This window comes from Callospermophilus lateralis, unplaced genomic scaffold (genome assembly GCF_048772815.1).
Source record: "Callospermophilus lateralis isolate mCalLat2 unplaced genomic scaffold, mCalLat2.hap1 Scaffold_1033, whole genome shotgun sequence".
Classification (NCBI taxonomy): Eukaryota; Metazoa; Chordata; class Mammalia; order Rodentia; family Sciuridae; genus Callospermophilus; species Callospermophilus lateralis.
Genome location: NW_027510520.1, coordinates 155329 through 174744, shown reverse-complemented (window position 1 = coordinate 174744; position 19416 = coordinate 155329).

Genomic DNA, 19416 nt, shown 5'->3' with positions numbered 1-19416 from the left:
CTTAATACTTGTCAGGATTGGGGAAGAGACTATGCAAAAGACCTCTCGTCCCTTCTCGGCATGTCCATGGGTTAGTATAGACATAGACCCTTCTTAGTCTCCCCAGGACCCTGGGACCTTCCTGATCTTCCTCAAAATCCCACCCTAATGAATAAGGCTCCAATGGTTTCCAACCGCCTTTATGCACTTTTAAATCCCGGAGAAACATTGACCCCTGGGGAGGAGGCTACCTTGGAGAAGGAAGCAGCTCGCTACCATTCAGAAGACTCTCCACCTCTCAGGACCCTGCCACAGACTATAGGACTTACACATTCCCCTCCCTCCTATATCCCTCCTGCCTTTTGTGCTCTGGCCCTTAAGGGGCCAAATGTCCCCCCAGATATTTTTCCCCCACTTCCCTTGCCTAACCTGGCTCCCTTGAGAGAGTCTCTCCAACATGGACAGGAACAGATCCAATTTTTAAAAGAATAAAGATCCCTTGACTCTGAGCTCTCTTCATTAGCCTTAGGAATGGAGTCAACACAAGCTGGCCCACAGTGGTCTAATACAAAGGCGAAGCCGCTCCATCGGCCTGTGCTCGCCTTCCAGTCACCACCAGTCAGATAGATAAGCCTGCCCAGGCTGAGGTCAAAGACTTAGAAGAGGAAAAAGAGGAGGAAGCGGGGGAAATGGATCAAGGAGATCAGGACTTAGAGGATGAGGAGTTCACCCCTAGGCAGGAAGGAACCCAGAGTGTCTACAAAAAATTTAGCCTCCATTTTCTTGAAAAACTTAAAAAGGCTTGTGCTCACTATGGCCCCACTGTGCCCTATACGTTGGCTTTATTAGAAAGCGGCAGCACACAATTTCTTACTCCCAATGATTGGAAATTTTTAGACCTAGCTGCCCTCAGTGCCAGAGACTTCCCGCTATGGAATGCAGATTTCAAAGAGCCCTGTCAGAAACTACTCAAAAAAATTAACAAAGGCCTCCTCTAAATCCTGGACTTATGTTAAGCTAGTGGGCAATGCAACTTTTGACACTAAAACTAAACGGGCACGTTTCCCTGCTGGACTTTTTGCGCAGATTTAGATGGCTGGCTTAGTTGCTTGGAGACGCCTCCCTGAAAGGGCCTCGGCTATCACTTCCCTGGCAAGAACTCGACAAGGGCCCGATGAGCCTTATAGCGACTTTGTTCCCCGGCTTTACCTAGCTGTGGAATGCTTGCTTGGACCAAGCGAAAGCGAAAGCACCTTTGTAAAACATCTTGCCTTTGAAAATGTCAACCCGGCATGTCAGGATGTTCTTCGACATCATAAGGATAAAGGGAAACTTTCTGACTTTATTAGAATCTGTGCAGGCGTGGGTGCAGCCCATGCGATGGGTCTCAAATTAGTGCCGCATTTACCAAGGCCTTTTACAATACTGGCTCAAGTACTTGCTTTACTTGTAAACAACCAGGCCATTTTGCATGCAGGTGTCCGACAGGCAAACAAAGAGTAAGAATAGTGTCTCCTCAAACTGGAGCTAAACCGACCCCAGCTACACTTTGTCCTTGATATGGTAAAGGTCATCACTGGGCCAGTGAGTGTAGATCAATGACAAATGCCCTCAGACAGCCTATTTCTTCCTACTTCTCAGGAAACTCCCTGGGGCAATGAGGTTTGTTCCCTCCCAAACTCCCAACCTACCTCAAAATCCTTCTCCACAATTGGCTCCCTCCAACTACCCACTCCAGGCAGTGCAGGATTGGACCTCTGTGCCACCACTGATACAATATTAGACTCAATGCAAGGGCCCCAGATAATACCAACTGGAATTATGGGTGCCCCTCCATCTCATACGTGTGCCCTTATTCTTGGAAGAGCCTCTACTACCTTACAAGGTGTTCAGGTCTTCCCTGGCATTAATGATAATGATTTCACTGGAGAAATAAAAATAATGGCCACAGTTATTAATAGAGTTGCGGCCATCCCAGGAGGAAAAAGTCTTGCACAATTAATACTTCTTCCCTTAGATTAAGGGGCATTTCCACCTCCCAAACCTACTGTGGGGGACTGCCTCCTTGGGCTCCTCTGAGGTATATTGGGTTCATCCCATTTCTCATATTAGACACACCCTTACCTTACTTATTGAAGGAAAGGAATACCAAGCAATTGTACTTACTGGAGCTGATGCGACAATTATTTCTCAAAAATACTGGCGATCATGTTGGCCCCTCACCCCATCCTTGACTGACCTTAAAGGGATAGGAAAGTCAAAAAATCCTCTGGTCAGCTCTACTGCTCTTAGCTGGACTGATAAAGAGGGTAATAAGGGAACTGTCACTTCTTTCGTTGTTCCTGACCTCCCTGTTTACCTATAGGCTGGAGATATTTTGAGTCAAATAGAAGTTATTCTTGCCAGTCCCAATTCCATGGTGACTCATCAAATGCTCCGTATGAATTTTGTCCCTGGTACAGGCCTTGGGAGGCTGAGACAAGGACTGGTGGAGCCTATACATCCAATAAAAAAAAATACATATGGACTTGGATATTTGGATTTTTAGTGTCGGTTCCTGACCCTCCTGTTCCCATGGAGATAAAATTATTTGGGAGACTCAGACTCTTGTGTGGGTGGATCAGTGGCCCCTTACCCAAGAAAATTTGGAGGCTGCCTCCATGTTAGTGAAGGAACAGCTGGCAGCCCGCCATGTAGAGCCCTCAACCTCACCATCGTACACTCCTATTTTTGTTATCAAGAAAAAATCAGGCAAGTGGCGCCTTTTACAAGATTTGTGTGCCATTAATAAAGTTATACTCCCGATGGGAGCACTACAGCCAGACATTCCCACACCAGTGGCTATTTCCAAAAACTATTGTAAACTGGTTATGGACTTAAAAGATTGCTTTTTTACCATTCCTTTGTATCCTGTGGATAGACCCTATTTTGGCTTTAGTCTTTCTTGCATTAATATTCAGGGCCCTATGCAGAGACTTCAATGGAAGGTTCTTCCCCAAGGTATGGCCAACATCCCTACTCTTTGCCAAAAATACGTTGCTCAAGAAGTAGACCCTGTGAGAGAGCGAGGGCCACAAATTTATATTTTACATTATATGGATGATTTGTTAATTGCTGCACCTAATACCCATGATCTTAATAATTGTTACTTGGACTTTTACAAAATCCTCACTACCTTGGGACTACAGATAGCTCCTAATAAGGTTCAAACACAGGACTCTTATAAAAGTTTGGGCCTTAAAATTCTACAGAAATCAGATCCAAATTTCTAAAATACAACTACGTGTGGACCATCTTCACACCCTTAAAGATTTTCAGAAATTACTGAGGCATATTCAATGGCTAATAACATATTTAAAATTATGCACTTGTGTACTTTTGACCCTTAATGATATTTTGAGAGGTAATTCCCACCCCTCCTCCCCTCAAAATCTTACTCCCAAGGCATAACAGGCATTAAACCATGTCACAGAAGCCATTGCCCAACAATTTGTTACGCAAATTTCTTATAACCTTCCTCTGGTTCTGGTTATTTTACACACTCCTCATACACCCACAGGAATATTTTGGCAGCGAGATCCACATTTTAATAATAAAGACTGCCCCTTGTTTTGGGTCCATTTACCCACCACATCCTCGAAGGTTATTACTGTTTATCTTGCTCAGGTAGCTTCTATTATTTTTAAAGGTCATTTGATTTCTCTACAACATTTTGGCAAAGACCCTGATAATATTTTTATTCCATATACTAAGGACCAAACCCAATTTTTACTAGAGACAAGGGATGAATGAAGTATTTCCCTATCAGGCTTTTGGGAACAATTGATCACCACCTCCCCAATGACCCCCCTTTACATTTTGTCCAGTTACATCCATTTACTTTTCCTGAAATTACTCAAAATTCTCCCATTCCTCAAGCCCTTACTGTCTTTACAGATGGTTCCTGTAATGGCCGAGCGGTCTTTGTTGTCAATAACCAGCCTACCACCTTTGATACTGTCTATCAGTCACCACAGTTTGTGGAATTGTTTGACATAACACAAGTTTTTATAACATTTTTTATAATCCTGTTAATATTTATAAAGACAGTGGCTACATTGCTCATTCTGTGCACCTGCTGGTGATTTCACCCCCCATTAAGGCTTCTAACAATGCGGCCTTTCTGTTTCACCAGCTTCAGCAGCTAATTCAGGTCAGACAACACCCATTTTTCTTAGGACACATAAGGGCACACTCTGATCTTTCCAGCCCTCTAATTCAAGGTAATGCCCAAGCTGATGCAGCAACTCGTTCCATCTTTCCAATTTTTGTGGCTCCATTCAAAAGGCCACGGAGTTACACAATCTACACCATTTAAATTTCCAGAGCCTTTGATTACTTTGTAAAATTACCAGGCAACAGGCACGAGAAATAGTAAAAGCATGCCCTAGTTGCGCTGCCTCCCTCCCCATTCAACACTTGGGAGTTAACCCCTAGGATTACTGCCCGATCAGTTTTGGCAAATGGATGTTACTCATTTTCTTGAATTTGTAATAGCCAAATATATATACACATTTCTGTAGATACCTTCAGCGGCTTTATTTTTGCATCACCACATTCTGGAGAGGCTACCAAAAATGTCCTTTCTCATCTTGTTTCAGCCTTTTCTGTTATGGGTAAACCAATACATATTAAAACAGATATTTATCCTACATATACCATTGCCAAGTTTAAACAGTTTTGTGCTACCTTGCAAATTTGTCATACTCCTGGAATTCCATACAACCCTCAGGGCCAAGGCATTGTGGAACTTGCCCACCTTACCTTAAAAACTTGGCTAACCCTCCTTAAGGCTTCCTCCCTTGTATTTACCACACCCAGGCATCGCCTTAACAATGCATTATTTGCCCTTATTTTTCTTACCCTAGACAATGAAGGCCATTTGGCAGCAGACAGACACTGCCATCCCTCGTCCAATTCTGTTCGCCCACCTGTTATGTGACACAATCCCCTTACAAATAAATAAAAAGGCCCAGATCCTGTCCTCATCTGGGGAGGAGGCTCAGCTTATGTTTTGGACCAAGATCAAACAGCCCCAAGATGGTTACCAGAACTCCTGGTTAAACAGGTTAATGACTTACCTCAAAACAGGGACAGAGGGACTCCTCATGAGGACAAAATTTCTTCTTTTTCAGATGCAGCCAACAATCTGCCAGCCTTGGAATAACAGTTCCTGTGGGCACAGGTACACTGGCTTAGGCACGTCTATTCACTCTTACCATCGCCTGTCTCAACAAATTATAAACTCTATCAGTAACAACTGATAAAAACTCTATCATGAACCATTAAAGATTTGCAGGACCAAATAGACTCCCTGGCAGAAGTGTTCCTTCAAAAAAGACGAGGCTTAAATTTGCTGACAGCTAACCAGGGAGGTATTTGCTTGGCCTTAGGGGAATGATGCTGCATTTATGCCAATAATTCTGGCATAGTATGCACTAAAATTAAGCAGCTTCAAGAAGATCTAGAAAAGAGACGAAGGGAAATATTTGAAAATCCCCTCTGGACTGGGCTTAATGGATTTCTGCCCTATCTTCTTCCCCTATTAGGCCCTTTGTTGGGTTTACTTTTAATGGTGTCCCTAGGACCCTGCATTATAAACAGGCTGTTACAATTTATTAAAGAACAGATTAATATTTTGGCCTCTAAGCCCCTACAGGTCCACTATCATCGCCTGGATATGAAAGACCGTGCTGCCAACATTTAAAAGGATGTTCTACCCTCCTCACAAGCTTATTTCTTAAGGTTACATGCCCACAGATCTCGCTTTCTTATATAAAACTCTAAGTAACAGCTCTGACCAACCATCTTCTGCCCTTGCCATAAGGGTTCGTCCTCCATGGGCCCCTCTGTTTGGGGGAGGACACACCCATGGAGTGAGGACGTTAGGCCATAATAACAGAGGGTGCAGGAAGGACTGCAGGAGGATGGATCCATGGTTCCCAAAACCCAAGTCTTCTGAGTGACATGCTCTGGTGCATGGCAGTTGGCATGCTTCCCCCTCAAAGCCGTCTCCTTAAAAAACATGCCTAGGCCACCACGAAATCTCCTAGTAAACATGCTCGATCAGATCAGGAGATATTCTAAGGCCTGTTAGAGAAACAGAGCCTCTATAACCCCCTAAAACATTGGCCTGTAAGGTATGGTCAAATATTTAACATAAGAAAGGGGGAAGATGTCAGGGGCTAGAAGGAAGTTCTCCTTCAAAGAATAGCCTGACACTTACAAGAAATAGACCCCTGCGAGATTTCCTGCCTGGGAGACATCCCGCAGCCATCTATCACCCTGAGACATCCTGCGGCTATCCGTCTTCCTAAAATATCCTGAGGTTATCTCACCCTGTGAAGACATCCAGCAACTGCCGATAAGAGAGCTTTCTCATCCGCAGCATATAAATACACTGTGAGAACTATAAAAGTTTTCAGCATGATCAGAACTGTTGTCTTGCTGTCTTCTCTCATCACTCTTGTCCCTTCATTCCTCCCCAACAAGGTTCAACGCCCACGTTGAAGTGTCCAGCCGGCCCGGACACCTGACACTAAACCATAACCTACTAGACTCTGACTACTAATACTAATATGATGGAGAAAAATAATCCAAACAGAATGGAAATACAAGCAGTACAGAGGAGGCATGGTGTATAGTTGGACTTGCCTTTTGAATGATATAGGGTAGGTGTTATAAATCTAGCTAATTTTTAACTGAAATAGTTCTCCACATGTTTTTAAAGTTAACAAATATGTGAATACCTGTCTCCCTTTCTCTGTAGCCAATTAAGCACATGTATTTTTATATGCACATATAGAATCTTACCTGGTATCACACGTATATTCTTCTGAGGTGTCTGACTTGGCAAATACAAATTGTGAGAAGAGATCACTCCTCCTAAACTCTGTTGGAACTGAAAATTCAACCTATGGGTGAGCCTCCTAGTAGAACAACATTATACATAAATCGATGTTCGGTAAAATAAATATTTTTGCATCTGTGGCTGATGTACATTTCATGAAGAATTTCGATTAGCATATATATTGCTACATTTTATTGTCTGTGTGTGTTTTTTAATATATATATATATATATATATATATATATATACTCTCCAAATTTTTCCAAATATAAAATATATGTGTCTTATATACACTACCTAAATTCATTCATGTTCATAAATATATGTGTCTTATATACACTACCTAAATTCATTCATGTTCATGTATGTGGATTTATAATCAACATTTCACAAGATTATTCTCAGAAATATTCATCCACCTGAAATACATATTTGTTTCCTATTACTGAAAACTAACTTCAGTGAATGGTGCATACAATCCTAATATTTCTACATTAACTGACCCTGTTTAACATCAATGCAAGTAGATTCCTATGGGACATGATGTGTATTTTGAAGTTCATTTTATTCAACACTGGTACAATAGAATTTCTATAGTTTACGAACATCATAGGACATATATTTCATCCATAAGTTCACAAATTTATAGGCATTTGATTCACTTTCAGTCATTTACTGATTCAGAACACATGTATTCCTCCAGGTTTCTTGACTGGTCTTTTCATGAGACTTCATTTCAAACACATTATTTTTGATTTCCATAATCATTTTGAAGCAAAACTCACACAATCTTCATGATAAAACATAACCCTAATATTACCATTAGATGTATTACTGGTTGGAATGAATAATTGTATATCAATATAAGATTTTCTGTATATATTCAGATATCAATTCAATCCTTTATTTAAAGTTGGAACCAATTATATTATTTATTCACAGTATGGTCTATTCATGCATTATCTCTACATTCATAGACACAGGGTACATCTATTTGTAACCCCAATACTAATTTATTCGTCTTCAAAATGTTGCTCCCAGAAATGGTGGAAGAAATACTCATGTCACCTGATCTACGTATGCATTTATCACAGTAATATTCTGGACACAAAAAGCAGAGGTCACACTTATGATTGTACCAAAGCCTAAATGGAAAGTGAGCATGGATTACTAAAAACATTCATGTCCAGGTTGCCTAATGCTCTCAAATGTCAATCCTATTTATGACAACATATTTGTTTCTTCCTAAGACTATATATTCAACCTCAGCCCTGTTGTAAATGTCTAATCCTATCACTCACTTTATACTTTCCCTGATTTCCTAATGTCTCTATTGATGTCTGCTTTCCTAAATATTTTCACCAGTTCACAATTTTGACTAACACTTCACGTGTGCTGACATTTACATTCACTGTCTATGTGATACCCTATTGCTAAAGAACTTTTGTTACAATTCCTGTACTCACTCTTCTTCTGAAACCTACAGAATATCTTCCTAATCCTACCGACTATCCCAGTTTGAGTGGATACTCACTTCTACATTCAATCATCCAAGGTACAAGGTCCTATGCCATTGATTATTGATTTATCTGAAACATCTATGCAGAACATGTATCAAAGCTAAGTATCCCAATCAAGAGCGCAATGCCCTAGTGGGATTCCAATCTTACCTAGATTTCTGTTTTCATACTTATATTTCACCTATATATTCTTATAAATATCACAGGTTCCCAATACCATTATTCATCAAGCAGAATGATTCCTAACCCAAATCAAACCTGTTATTAAGCGAAACGATACACTGTTCCCTCAATCTAACTTTACAGAAGAGCAGGGACAGTGTTGGTCCTAAAATAGAGGAATGTAGTGAATCTTCCACCTGTTGAAAAACTCAAAGTTTCATGCAGAAGTGATCCCTGGAGAAGATATAGGCACCACTGAAGGACCTGAGAGAGCAAAAGTCAACTTCCATGGCAAACAACCTGGTCAGGATGAAAGGTTGTTACTGAATCAGACTCTCTGTTCTTTTTTTTATTATTGGTTGTTCAAAACCTTACAAATCTTTTGACATAACATATTCATACATTAGCATACATTAGCTTCAAGTGATTTATGAACTCCCATTTTTACCCCAGATACAGATTGAAGAATCACTTCGGTTACACATCCACATTTTTACATAATTCCATACTAGTAATTGTTGTATTCTGCTACCGTTCCTATCCTCTACTATCCCCCCACCCCTCCCCTCGGATCTTCTCTGTCCACCCCATCTACTGTAATTCATTTCTCACCTTGTTTATTTTCCCATTCCATTCACAACCTCTAATATGTAATTTAGTATAACAATGAGGGTCTCCCTCCATTTCCATGCAATTCCCCTTTTCTCTCTCTTTCCCTCCCACCTCATGTCTCTGTTTAATGTTAATCTTTTCTTCCTGCTCTTCCTCCCTGCTCTATTCTTAGTTGCTCTCATTATATCAAAGAAGACATTTGGTATTTGTTTTTTAGGGATTGGCCAGCTTCACTAAGCATTATCTGCTCTAGTGTCACCCATTAGAATATGGACTCAAACAGTCCTGTTTGGAGAGCTGGTCCCGGGTGCCTATGGTTGATATACATTCTAACTTGTGAAAGTGTCACAGGACGTAGGGGCAGCCTCCATCTCATGGGAACCTTGGAAGCAACTGTTAGGACAAAGTTGTTGCTAAGGCAGTGACCTCATTCAGTTCCTGAAGGAAGTGACCTCACCTCACTTCCTTGGTGATGGAACTCTAAGAACTTGGGATGCAGGAAGACAGGCACCCAGAGCCTGTCCCAGTCCCAGTCCCAGTGGTCTCACTTGTTTGGATATACCAAGGACAGAGTCAGTCTTTCTTGGTACCTACTGATATGAGAATGGCCAAAAGCCAGAAAAGCTCTAAAGAGGGGCCTTTCCTGAGAAAGCAGATAGTGGTTCACCAGTGGCTCCTGACATCTTCACAGAGTTGGTTAAAGAGACCAGATCTGAGACAGGACAGGCCATTTCGGGGGAACATACTATAACCCACCAGTCAGAGGACACTCTGGATAGTCACAGACCTACTTTGGGGAAGGAGGTGCCTCTGTGGGTGTCGCTGTGTGTTTGTGGATTTGCCTCATGTTCTGAGAATAGATAGAAAAGGCGGTTTGTTTGGTATTGAGTGAACTGTTTCTAGTAAGTCATTTGACAACGCGAGTGTTTCTATATCTGTGTATCCCACTGTGTCCATGGTTATAGACATTAGAAAAGATAATGCATCAATTGATGTGTCCTGTCTAGTAGAAAGCTTCCCATCATTTATTCTGCCAAATTGATGAATGGATTTTGGCTTGCCTTATCGATGGGCAACACGTGCTATCTTCCAAAGTTCGTGCGTTCTTCCTGAATTCTGGCCACTCTACAGAATAGGCTCATGGTTTTGTGTCCAATATATGTACCATTTCCAAACCCTGTTACATGGCCATGTACTGGATAGCTGAAGGGAATGGCGAGCATCTCAGAAAACTCAGATATCAGTGTGACCAATAAAGTCTCAGTGGAGAAACCCTGCTTTGCTTACCTATTGTTCTGTTGCCCTGAATGTCAGGAAGGTCTTTGTTTCAGGCCACCCCTTTGTGAAGCCTGAAGAAAACAGGTTTCAAATGGAAATGAATGGGAATCACCTGTGGCTCTTTGCTTAATTGCTTTGAAAAGGGATGTGTCTGAATCAGCCTCTTGGCCCTGTTTGAGGCAATGGCTTAGATTCTCACCACCTGATGTATCTTAAGAATGATCCCATGTGTGCATTCAAAACCAAAATGGCCAAAAGAGCAGTCATTGTGGATGAAGTCTCTCCCCTTCCTCTTTTAGGTTCCTGACCTCCATCAAGTGAGAATAGGGATCCTTTGGGTCAAATGATTTCTTCAAAGCCCTGCAGAAGCTAGCCGATATGTGCTTGGGTTTTATAATGACTCCAATTCACATAAAAAAATAAACCCCACAGTCAGTAGGCCTCAAATTGGAGAAGCAGAGAAGTATTAACAGCAGGCCTATTTGATCACTCCTAGTTCACAGGAAGTGTGTCCAGGCAACCCTGATTTTAGGCCATTAAGGGGCAAGGGAGATTATTTTGGAGACTGTCTTGTGTTTCGCCCCTCATGGAAACATCCAGCCAGAGGTTATAATGAGTGTCTATATGAAAGATCATGAGGGCCATGTGGGAGTGTTTTGGTTTTAATTGTGGCCATTTGTTTGGTGTTTGGAAGAGATGACTGGGTCCACCTTTACATGAACTCTGGTGTGATTCCCCTTAGAGACTGAGTTCTGGAACTGAACTCAGAGAATTATTGCCATGAATTGCGTTGGGATTTTCGGAGGCCATGCATGAGAGTCCCCCTTGAAAACTGAGATCTATGTGCAGGGTGGCTTTCAACAGAGCACTGGGAATCACAGCCAAGATATCACGTGATTTTATTCTGAAAGACTTGTCAGCCATATTTGAGAGTCGAAACACACATGGACCTCATTGTAGACCTCAATGGGACTGGCTTCATGTGACCATTTGGCCACTTTTTGAGAAGCCTTGCCTGTGAGAATTCTCCAAAGCTTTCATTGAAATGTGCTTCCTCTACATTTAATGGTTCTGGAGTGAATTTTAACCCACAGTGCCTCCAACATCATCATTGAAAAATGGCTACAAAAATACCATAAAATTTTTGAATTTCCCATGACCAGGTGGCAATGGAGGACCTTTGGATGTCCTGTTGCTGATCATGAGTATACCAGACAGTGCTTTGATTGACTCGGTTTCATGAAAATCGTGTAGAACAGAGATGCCAATAAGTTGGAGCCTGCTGAGTAGTGGGCCTAGAGCCGTGGTGGTCAGGTGTATGATAAAACATCTGTGGTGGGGCCTGTGGATCTTCCATTGGCTTCCAAATGGCTTGTGACTGACATGGTGCAGCAAGCAGTCCCTTCTATATAAAGGCATCTTGTAATACTGAGAGATTTCAGGGCAATGTTCAGAATCAAGTTGCTATGGTCAATGGGGCAATATATGTGGGCTAGAAGTATGTTTGGTGCATTCTCCTGCAGAAACTGACCCACCACATGTGACAGAACTCCCTCCAGCACTGTGACCCACTAGAACTCCTTGTATTTTTGAATCAAATAGCAAACTCCCAGTGTAGCAGCAAGAAACACCATGAAATTTGGAGGATGACCAAATGGCTTCACAGTCCACATGGGGAGACACTTAGTCCCCAGTGGTCACAGTTTACCTACAAAGAGCAAATTCAGCACTGCTGCCTCATCTTCACTAGAAAATAAGAAACCATGTCCTCCAGGTCACATAGATGTAGACCCAGCTTTGATGGTCTCACTACAAATGAAGCTAAAGCTCCAGAAAACAACATATTTTTCAGGTGCCCAACCTCAGAGGCAGTTCTTCAAGAAGTCTTTAGGCCAGCAGAGCCTCATGTTTGTGGAGTGTTCACCCTATCCCTTACTTTTGGGAACTCCTCTACCACCTCCAGTGTTGTGAACTACTGAGCATATTCCATTCCAGATATGTATTCACAGATTTTCTAACACTTCTCCTCTAATTGTGTCTTACTTGGGGCAAAAGTAATGTCAAGCCATAGTTCTTGATGAGAGTGGGAACATTTTTGTGTAGCACATATTTGCATACACATTGGATTCATTTTCCAATTTTCCATTTGAAATACTGAATCCCTGACACTAACCCCTACCCTACTAGACTCTGACTACTAATCGTAATATCATGGAAAATAATAACCCAATCAGAATAGAAATACAAGCAGTTAAGAGGAGGCATGTTTGGTATTCTTGGACTTGCCTTTTGCATTATATAGGGTAGGAGTTATAAATCTAGTCAATTTTTTTGTTGAAATAGTTCTCCATGTGTTTTTAAAGTTAACAAACATGTGAATTTATGTCTCCCTTTCTCTGTAGCCTAGTCAGCAAATGTATTTTTATATGCATATATAGAATCCTACCTAGTATTACACGTACATTTTTGTGAGGTGGCTGACTTGGCAGATACAAATTGTGAGAAGATATCACTCCTCCTAAATGCTGTTGAAACTGAAAATTCAACCTATGGCTGAGCCTCCTATTTGAACAACATTATACATAAATCCATGTTCAGTAAAATTAATATTTTTGGATCTCTGGATGATATGTATTTCACGATAAATTTCCGTTGGCATACATAATGCTACATTGTAATGTCTCTCTGTGTGTATATATATATATATATATATATATATATTATATATATACTCTCAAGATTTTTCAAAATATGAAATATATGTGCCTTATTGTGCACTCCCCAAATTCATTCATATCATGAATGTGGATTTATAATCAACTTTTCAAAAGATAATTCTCAGAAATATTCATCAACCTGAATTACATATTGGTTGCCTAGTACTGAAAACTATCTTCAGTAAATGGTGCATACAAAACATAATATTTCGACATTGCAAGTTGGCCGTGAATAGAGTGCATCACACCCAGTGTACCACGCCACATTGCAGGTGAATAACGAGTTAAAATGACAAAAGACTATCTTGTTAGGATCTTATAGAAAAATGGGTGTGCACCGAAACCTAAAAGAATGATTTCCACCAACGAGGTCCGGTAATTGAGTCTCAAACGTGAGCTGAATATGCAACCGGAGATCTGGGCTTACTGATCCGTGCGGCCCGCCCCGTGGCTACAGACGTCGGGGCACCACCGAGAAGCGACTAGCATCCACGGAGAAACGTTGCTGCAGATTCTGTGGAATCCTGCCGGCTGACCCCCCACTGAGCCCCAGGCGGAGTTCGGGATCTCAGTCAGGGAAGGAAGCGCTACAGTTCTATCCCCCACAACGGAAACTCCACCAAGGAAACCAACGGCAACCATCTTGGAGAGCTGAAGTAACCACCGCCACTCTCCGACAGATTGCAACAATAAAACAGTTGTGTGTTTTCCGCTCATCTCCCATACAGTAGGATATTTGCATAAAATCTTTCCTAAGCTTTCCAGGGGAGGGATTATCAGAGAGAGCCTGAATAAAGATGGGGGGGGGAAACTAGAGGCACCTGACCTTCTACTCCCCCTCCCATCAGTGGTGAAAACAAAATCTCTCTAGCCAGCGATGGGGAAGGGGCAAACGGAAAAAAAAAAAAAAAAAACAATAGAGTGCTGGGGTTCCCAATAGACACAATCCACACCCAAGAAACGGCAGGCCAGAGTACAGTTTGAGCTGCCGAGGGCATTACTCAGGGGAAAACTGGTGTAGCAAGAGAAACCAGGACTAGCAGGAGAAACCAGGGGACTAGAGGCCAGGCCCGCGTGACTGGGCGCCTGGAGAACGCTCGCCCGCTGGCAACAGCCGGCCCGCTGCAGGTGCGACTGGACGGCTGGAGACCGCCTGCCCACCAGCGACCAATCACCTGCCATATGCCTGCCCTAATGGGTGGCTAGAGATCGCACAACCGCCGGTGACAGCCCACCCGCTGACTGCGTGACTGGACAGCTTGTGACCGCCTGCACACCCGCGACCAGGAGCTGAAAACAAACAGAGACAGTACAGTCCCACACCCCCATGTGAACACCCGGGCAAAGAGCCTGGGGCCCACCATAGCAGAGAGGTGACATCACTGGAGCTCGGCCGTCGGAATTCCTTCCCAGTGGAATCCATTTTAGCATGCACAGTCTACCAACACAAAGGAGCTACAATAGAGATATATAAAACCAAAACAAATATATAGAAGAGAGCAGAAACACAGCAATCAAACGGAGCTGGAAAGTAATGTGAACTTCATGAAAAAACAAGGGAAAAAGTTGTACAAATAATGCCGGACAACTTAATTCTACAGGAGGACCTAGAATCATCAGAAACAGGGATAGGGAAAAAACTCAATGCATCCCTAACTCAGATGGAAAGAAATATTAGAGAAGACATGAGGCAGCAAGTCCAAGCAATAAAAGAATATTTTGAAAATGAATTAAACAAACAAATTCAAATGGCAAAGAAGGAGCTTTACCAAAAGACAGAGTTCTTAAAAAAATCAAACAGTAATCCTAGGAATGCAGAAAAATATAAACCACATTAAAAACTCAAACGAGAATATTGTAAATAGACTAGATTAAGTAGAAGTCAGAAGATCAGATAATGAAGACAAAGTTTATCAACTTGAAAAGAATATAGTGAACACAGAAAAGATGCTTATATCCCATGAGCAATCTATTTAAGAGATATGGGATGTCATAAAAAAACAAATTTGAGAGTCATCAGGATAGAAGAAGGCATAGAGATTCAAACCAAAGGAATGGACAACATATTAAATGAAATAATTCTAGAAAACTTCCCAGAGATAAAAGATGGAATGGATTGCCAAATCCTTGAAGCCTACATGACCTCAAACATTCAAAACCATAATAGACCAACTCCAAGACATAGAATTATCAAGATAGCTAACATACAGAACAAGGAGAGAATATTAAAAGCTAAAAGAGAAATGAGGCAGATTACATTCTGGGGTAAACCAATTAGGTTAACGACTGAATTTTCATCACAAACTTTGAAAGCGAGTAGATCCTGGAACAATGTATTTCAAACGCTGAAAAATAATGGATTCCAACCAAGAGTACTGTATCCATCAAAATTAAGTTTGGGATTTGACAATGAAATTAGTGTCTTTCACGATAAACAAAAGCTAAAAGAATTTGCAGAAAGAACACCAGCACTGCAAAGCATTTGAGCAAAATACTAGAAGAAGAGGAATTGAAAAATAGTGCCCCAAACTAACAGCAGGAGGTATCTCAGTAAAGGGGGAGAAAAATAACCAAAAAGTAAAAACTAGCCAAACTAAAAATAAATAAATAAATAAACATGAATGAAAGTAAAAATCATATTTCAATTGTAACCTTAAATGTTAATGGCATAAACTCACCAATCAAGAGACATAGGTTAGTAACCTGAATCAAAGAAACAAATCCTACAGTCTGCTGCCTTCAGGAGACTCATATGATAGGTAAAGACATACACAGGCTGAAAGTAAAAGGTTGGGATAAATCATACCACTCACATGGCCCTCGGAAGCAAGCAGGAGTAGCCATACTCATATCAAATAAAATCAATTTCAAACCTACGTTAATAAAAAGGGATAACGAAGGACACTATGTACTGTTAAAAGGAACCATCCACCAACAAGACATAACAATTATCAATTTGTATGCACCAAACAATTGAGCTGCAATGCTCATGAAACAAACTCTCCTCAAGTTCAAGAGTCAAATAGACTACAACACAATAACTACGGGTGACTTCAACACACTGATCTCGCCATTAGAAAGATCCTCTAGACAAAAACTGAATAAAGAAACTATGGAATTCAACAGCACAATAAATAACCTAGGCTTAACCAACATATATAGAATATATCAACCATCCTCAAGTGGATACACGTTCTTCTCAGCAACACAAGGATCCTACTCAAAGATAGTTCATATATTATGCCATAGGGCAACCCTTAGTAAATATAAAGGCTTGGAGATAATACCATGCACCATATCTGATCATATTGGAATGAAACTGGAAATAAATGATAAAAGAACGAAGGAAAAATCCTACATCATATGGAAAAATGAACAATATTCTACTGAATGATCAATGGGTTACAGAAGACATAGAGGAGGATATAAAAAATTCTTATAGACAAATGACAATACAGACACAACATACTGGAATCTATGGGACACAATGAAAGCAGTTTTAAGAGGGAAATTCATTTCTTGGAGTTCTTTCCTCAAAAAAATAAAATAAAATAAAATAAATGAACTCACACTACACTTCAAAAACCTAGAAAAAGAAAAGAAAAACAACAGCAAATGTAGTAGAAGACAAGAAATAATTAAAATTAGAGCAGAAATCAACGAAATTGAAACAAAAAAAAACATTGAAAAAATTGATAAAACTAAAGGTTGGTTCTTTGAAAACATAAATAAGATCGACAGGCCCTTAGCCATGCTAACAAAGAGAAGAAGAATGAGAACTCAAATTACTAACATACGGCATGAAAAAGGCATTATCATAACAGACACTACAGAAATACAGAAGATAATTAGAAAGTATTTTGAAACCCTATATTCAAATGAAATAGAAGATAGTGAAGATATCAATAAATTTCTTAAGTCATACGATGTGCCAAGATTGAGTCAGGAAGACACACACAATTTAAACAGACCAATAACAAAGGAAGAAATACAAGAAGCCATCAAAAGACTATGAACCAAAAAAAGCCCTGGAGCGGATGGGTATAGAGCGGAGCTCTACAAAACCTTAAAAGAAGAATTAATACCAATACTTTTCAAGCTATTTCAAGAAATAGAAAATGAACGTGCTCTTTCAAATTCATTCTATGAGGCCAAAATCACCCTGATCCCGAAACCAGACAAAAACACTTCAAAGAAACAAAACTACAGACCAATATCTCTAATAAACTAGGATGCAAAAATTCTCAATAAAATCCTGGTGAATGTAATACAAAAGCATATCAAAAAATTGTGCACCATGATCAAGTAGGATTCATCCCAGGGATGCAAGGCTAGTTCAATATACGGAAATCCATAAATGCTATTCACCACATCAATAGACTTAAAGACAAGAACCATATGATCATCTTGATAGATGCAGAAAAAACATTCGACAAAGTTCAGCCTCCCTTTATGTTCAAAACACTAGAAAAACTAGGGATAACAGGAACTTACCTCAACATTGTAAAAGCTATATATGCTAAACCTCAGGCTAGCATCATCGTAAATGGAGAAAAACTGAAGGCATTCCCTCTAAAATCTGGAACAAGACAGGGATGCCCTCTATCACCACTTCTATTCGATTTAGTTCTTGAAATACTAGCCAGAGCAATTAGACAGACAAAAGAAATTAAAGACATGAAAATAGGAAAAGAAGAACTTAAATTATCGCTATTTTCAGATGACATGATAATATATTTAACAGACTCAAAAGGGTCTACAAACAACTGCTAGAGTTAATAAATGAATTCAGCAAAGTGGCAAGATATAAAGTCAACACGCATTAATCAAAGGCATTCCTGTATATCAGCAGAAAAACTTCTGAAATTGAAATGAGGAAAACCACTCCATTCACTATATCCACAAAGAATATAAGATACTTGGGAATCATCCTAACGAAAGAGGTGAAAGATTTATATAATGAAAACTACAGAACCCTAAAGAGAGAGATAGAAAAAGATCTTAGAAGATGGAAAAATGTACTTTGTTCATGGATAGGCAGAATTAACATCATCAAAATGTTGATATTACCCAAAGTTCTCTACAGGTTTAAATCGGTGCCAATAAAAATCCCAACGGCATTTATTGTAGAAATGATAAAGCAATCATGAAATTCATATGGAAAAACAAAAGACCCTGAATACCAAAAGCAATTCTAAGCAGGAAGTGTGAATCTGGAGGTATAGCGATACAAGAGTTCAAACTGTACTACAAAGCAATAGTAATAAAAACATCGTGGTACTGGTACCAAAACAGGCAGCTGGACCAATGGTATAGAATAGAGGACACAGAAACCAATCCACAAAATTACAACTTTCTTATATTTGATAAAGGGGCTAAAAACATGCAATGGAGGAAAGATAGCATCTTCAACAAATGGTGCTGGGAAAATTGGAAATCCATATGCAACAAAATGAAACTGAATCCCTTTCTCTCACCATGCAGAAAGTTAACTCAAAATGGATCCAGGAGCTAGATATCAAATCAGAGACACTCGTCTAATAGAAGAAAAAGTTGGCTACGATCTACATACTGTGGGGTCGGGCTCCACATTCTTTAATAGGATGCCCATAGCCAAAGAGTTAATAACAAGAATAAACAAATGGGACTCACTTAAACTAATTTTTTTTTCTCAGCAAGAGAAACAATAAGAGAGGTAAATAGAGAGCCTACATCCTGGGAACAAATTTTTACCCCTCACACTTCAGATAGAGCCCTAATATCCAGAATATACAAAGAACTCAAAAAAATTAAACAATAAGATAACAAATAACCCAATCAACAAATGGGCCAAGGACCTGAACAGACACTTCACAGAGGAGGACATTCAATCAATGAACAAGTACATGAAAAAATGCTCACTATCTCTAGCAGTCAGAGAAATGCAAATCAAAACCACCCTATGATACCATCTCACTCCAGTAAGATCGGCAGCCATTATGAAGTCAAACAAAATAAGTGTTGGTGAGAATGTGGGGAAAAGGGTACACTTGTACACTGCTGGTGGGACTGCAAATTGGTGAGGCCAATTTGGAAAGTACTATGGTGATACCTGGGAAAGCTGGGAATGGATCCACCATTTGACCCAGCTATCACCCTTCTCGAACTATTTCCTGAGGATCTTAAAAGAGCGTACTGTAGAGATACTGCCACATCAATGATCATAGCTGCACAATTCACAATAGCTAGACTGTGGAACCAACCTAGATGCCCTTCAATAA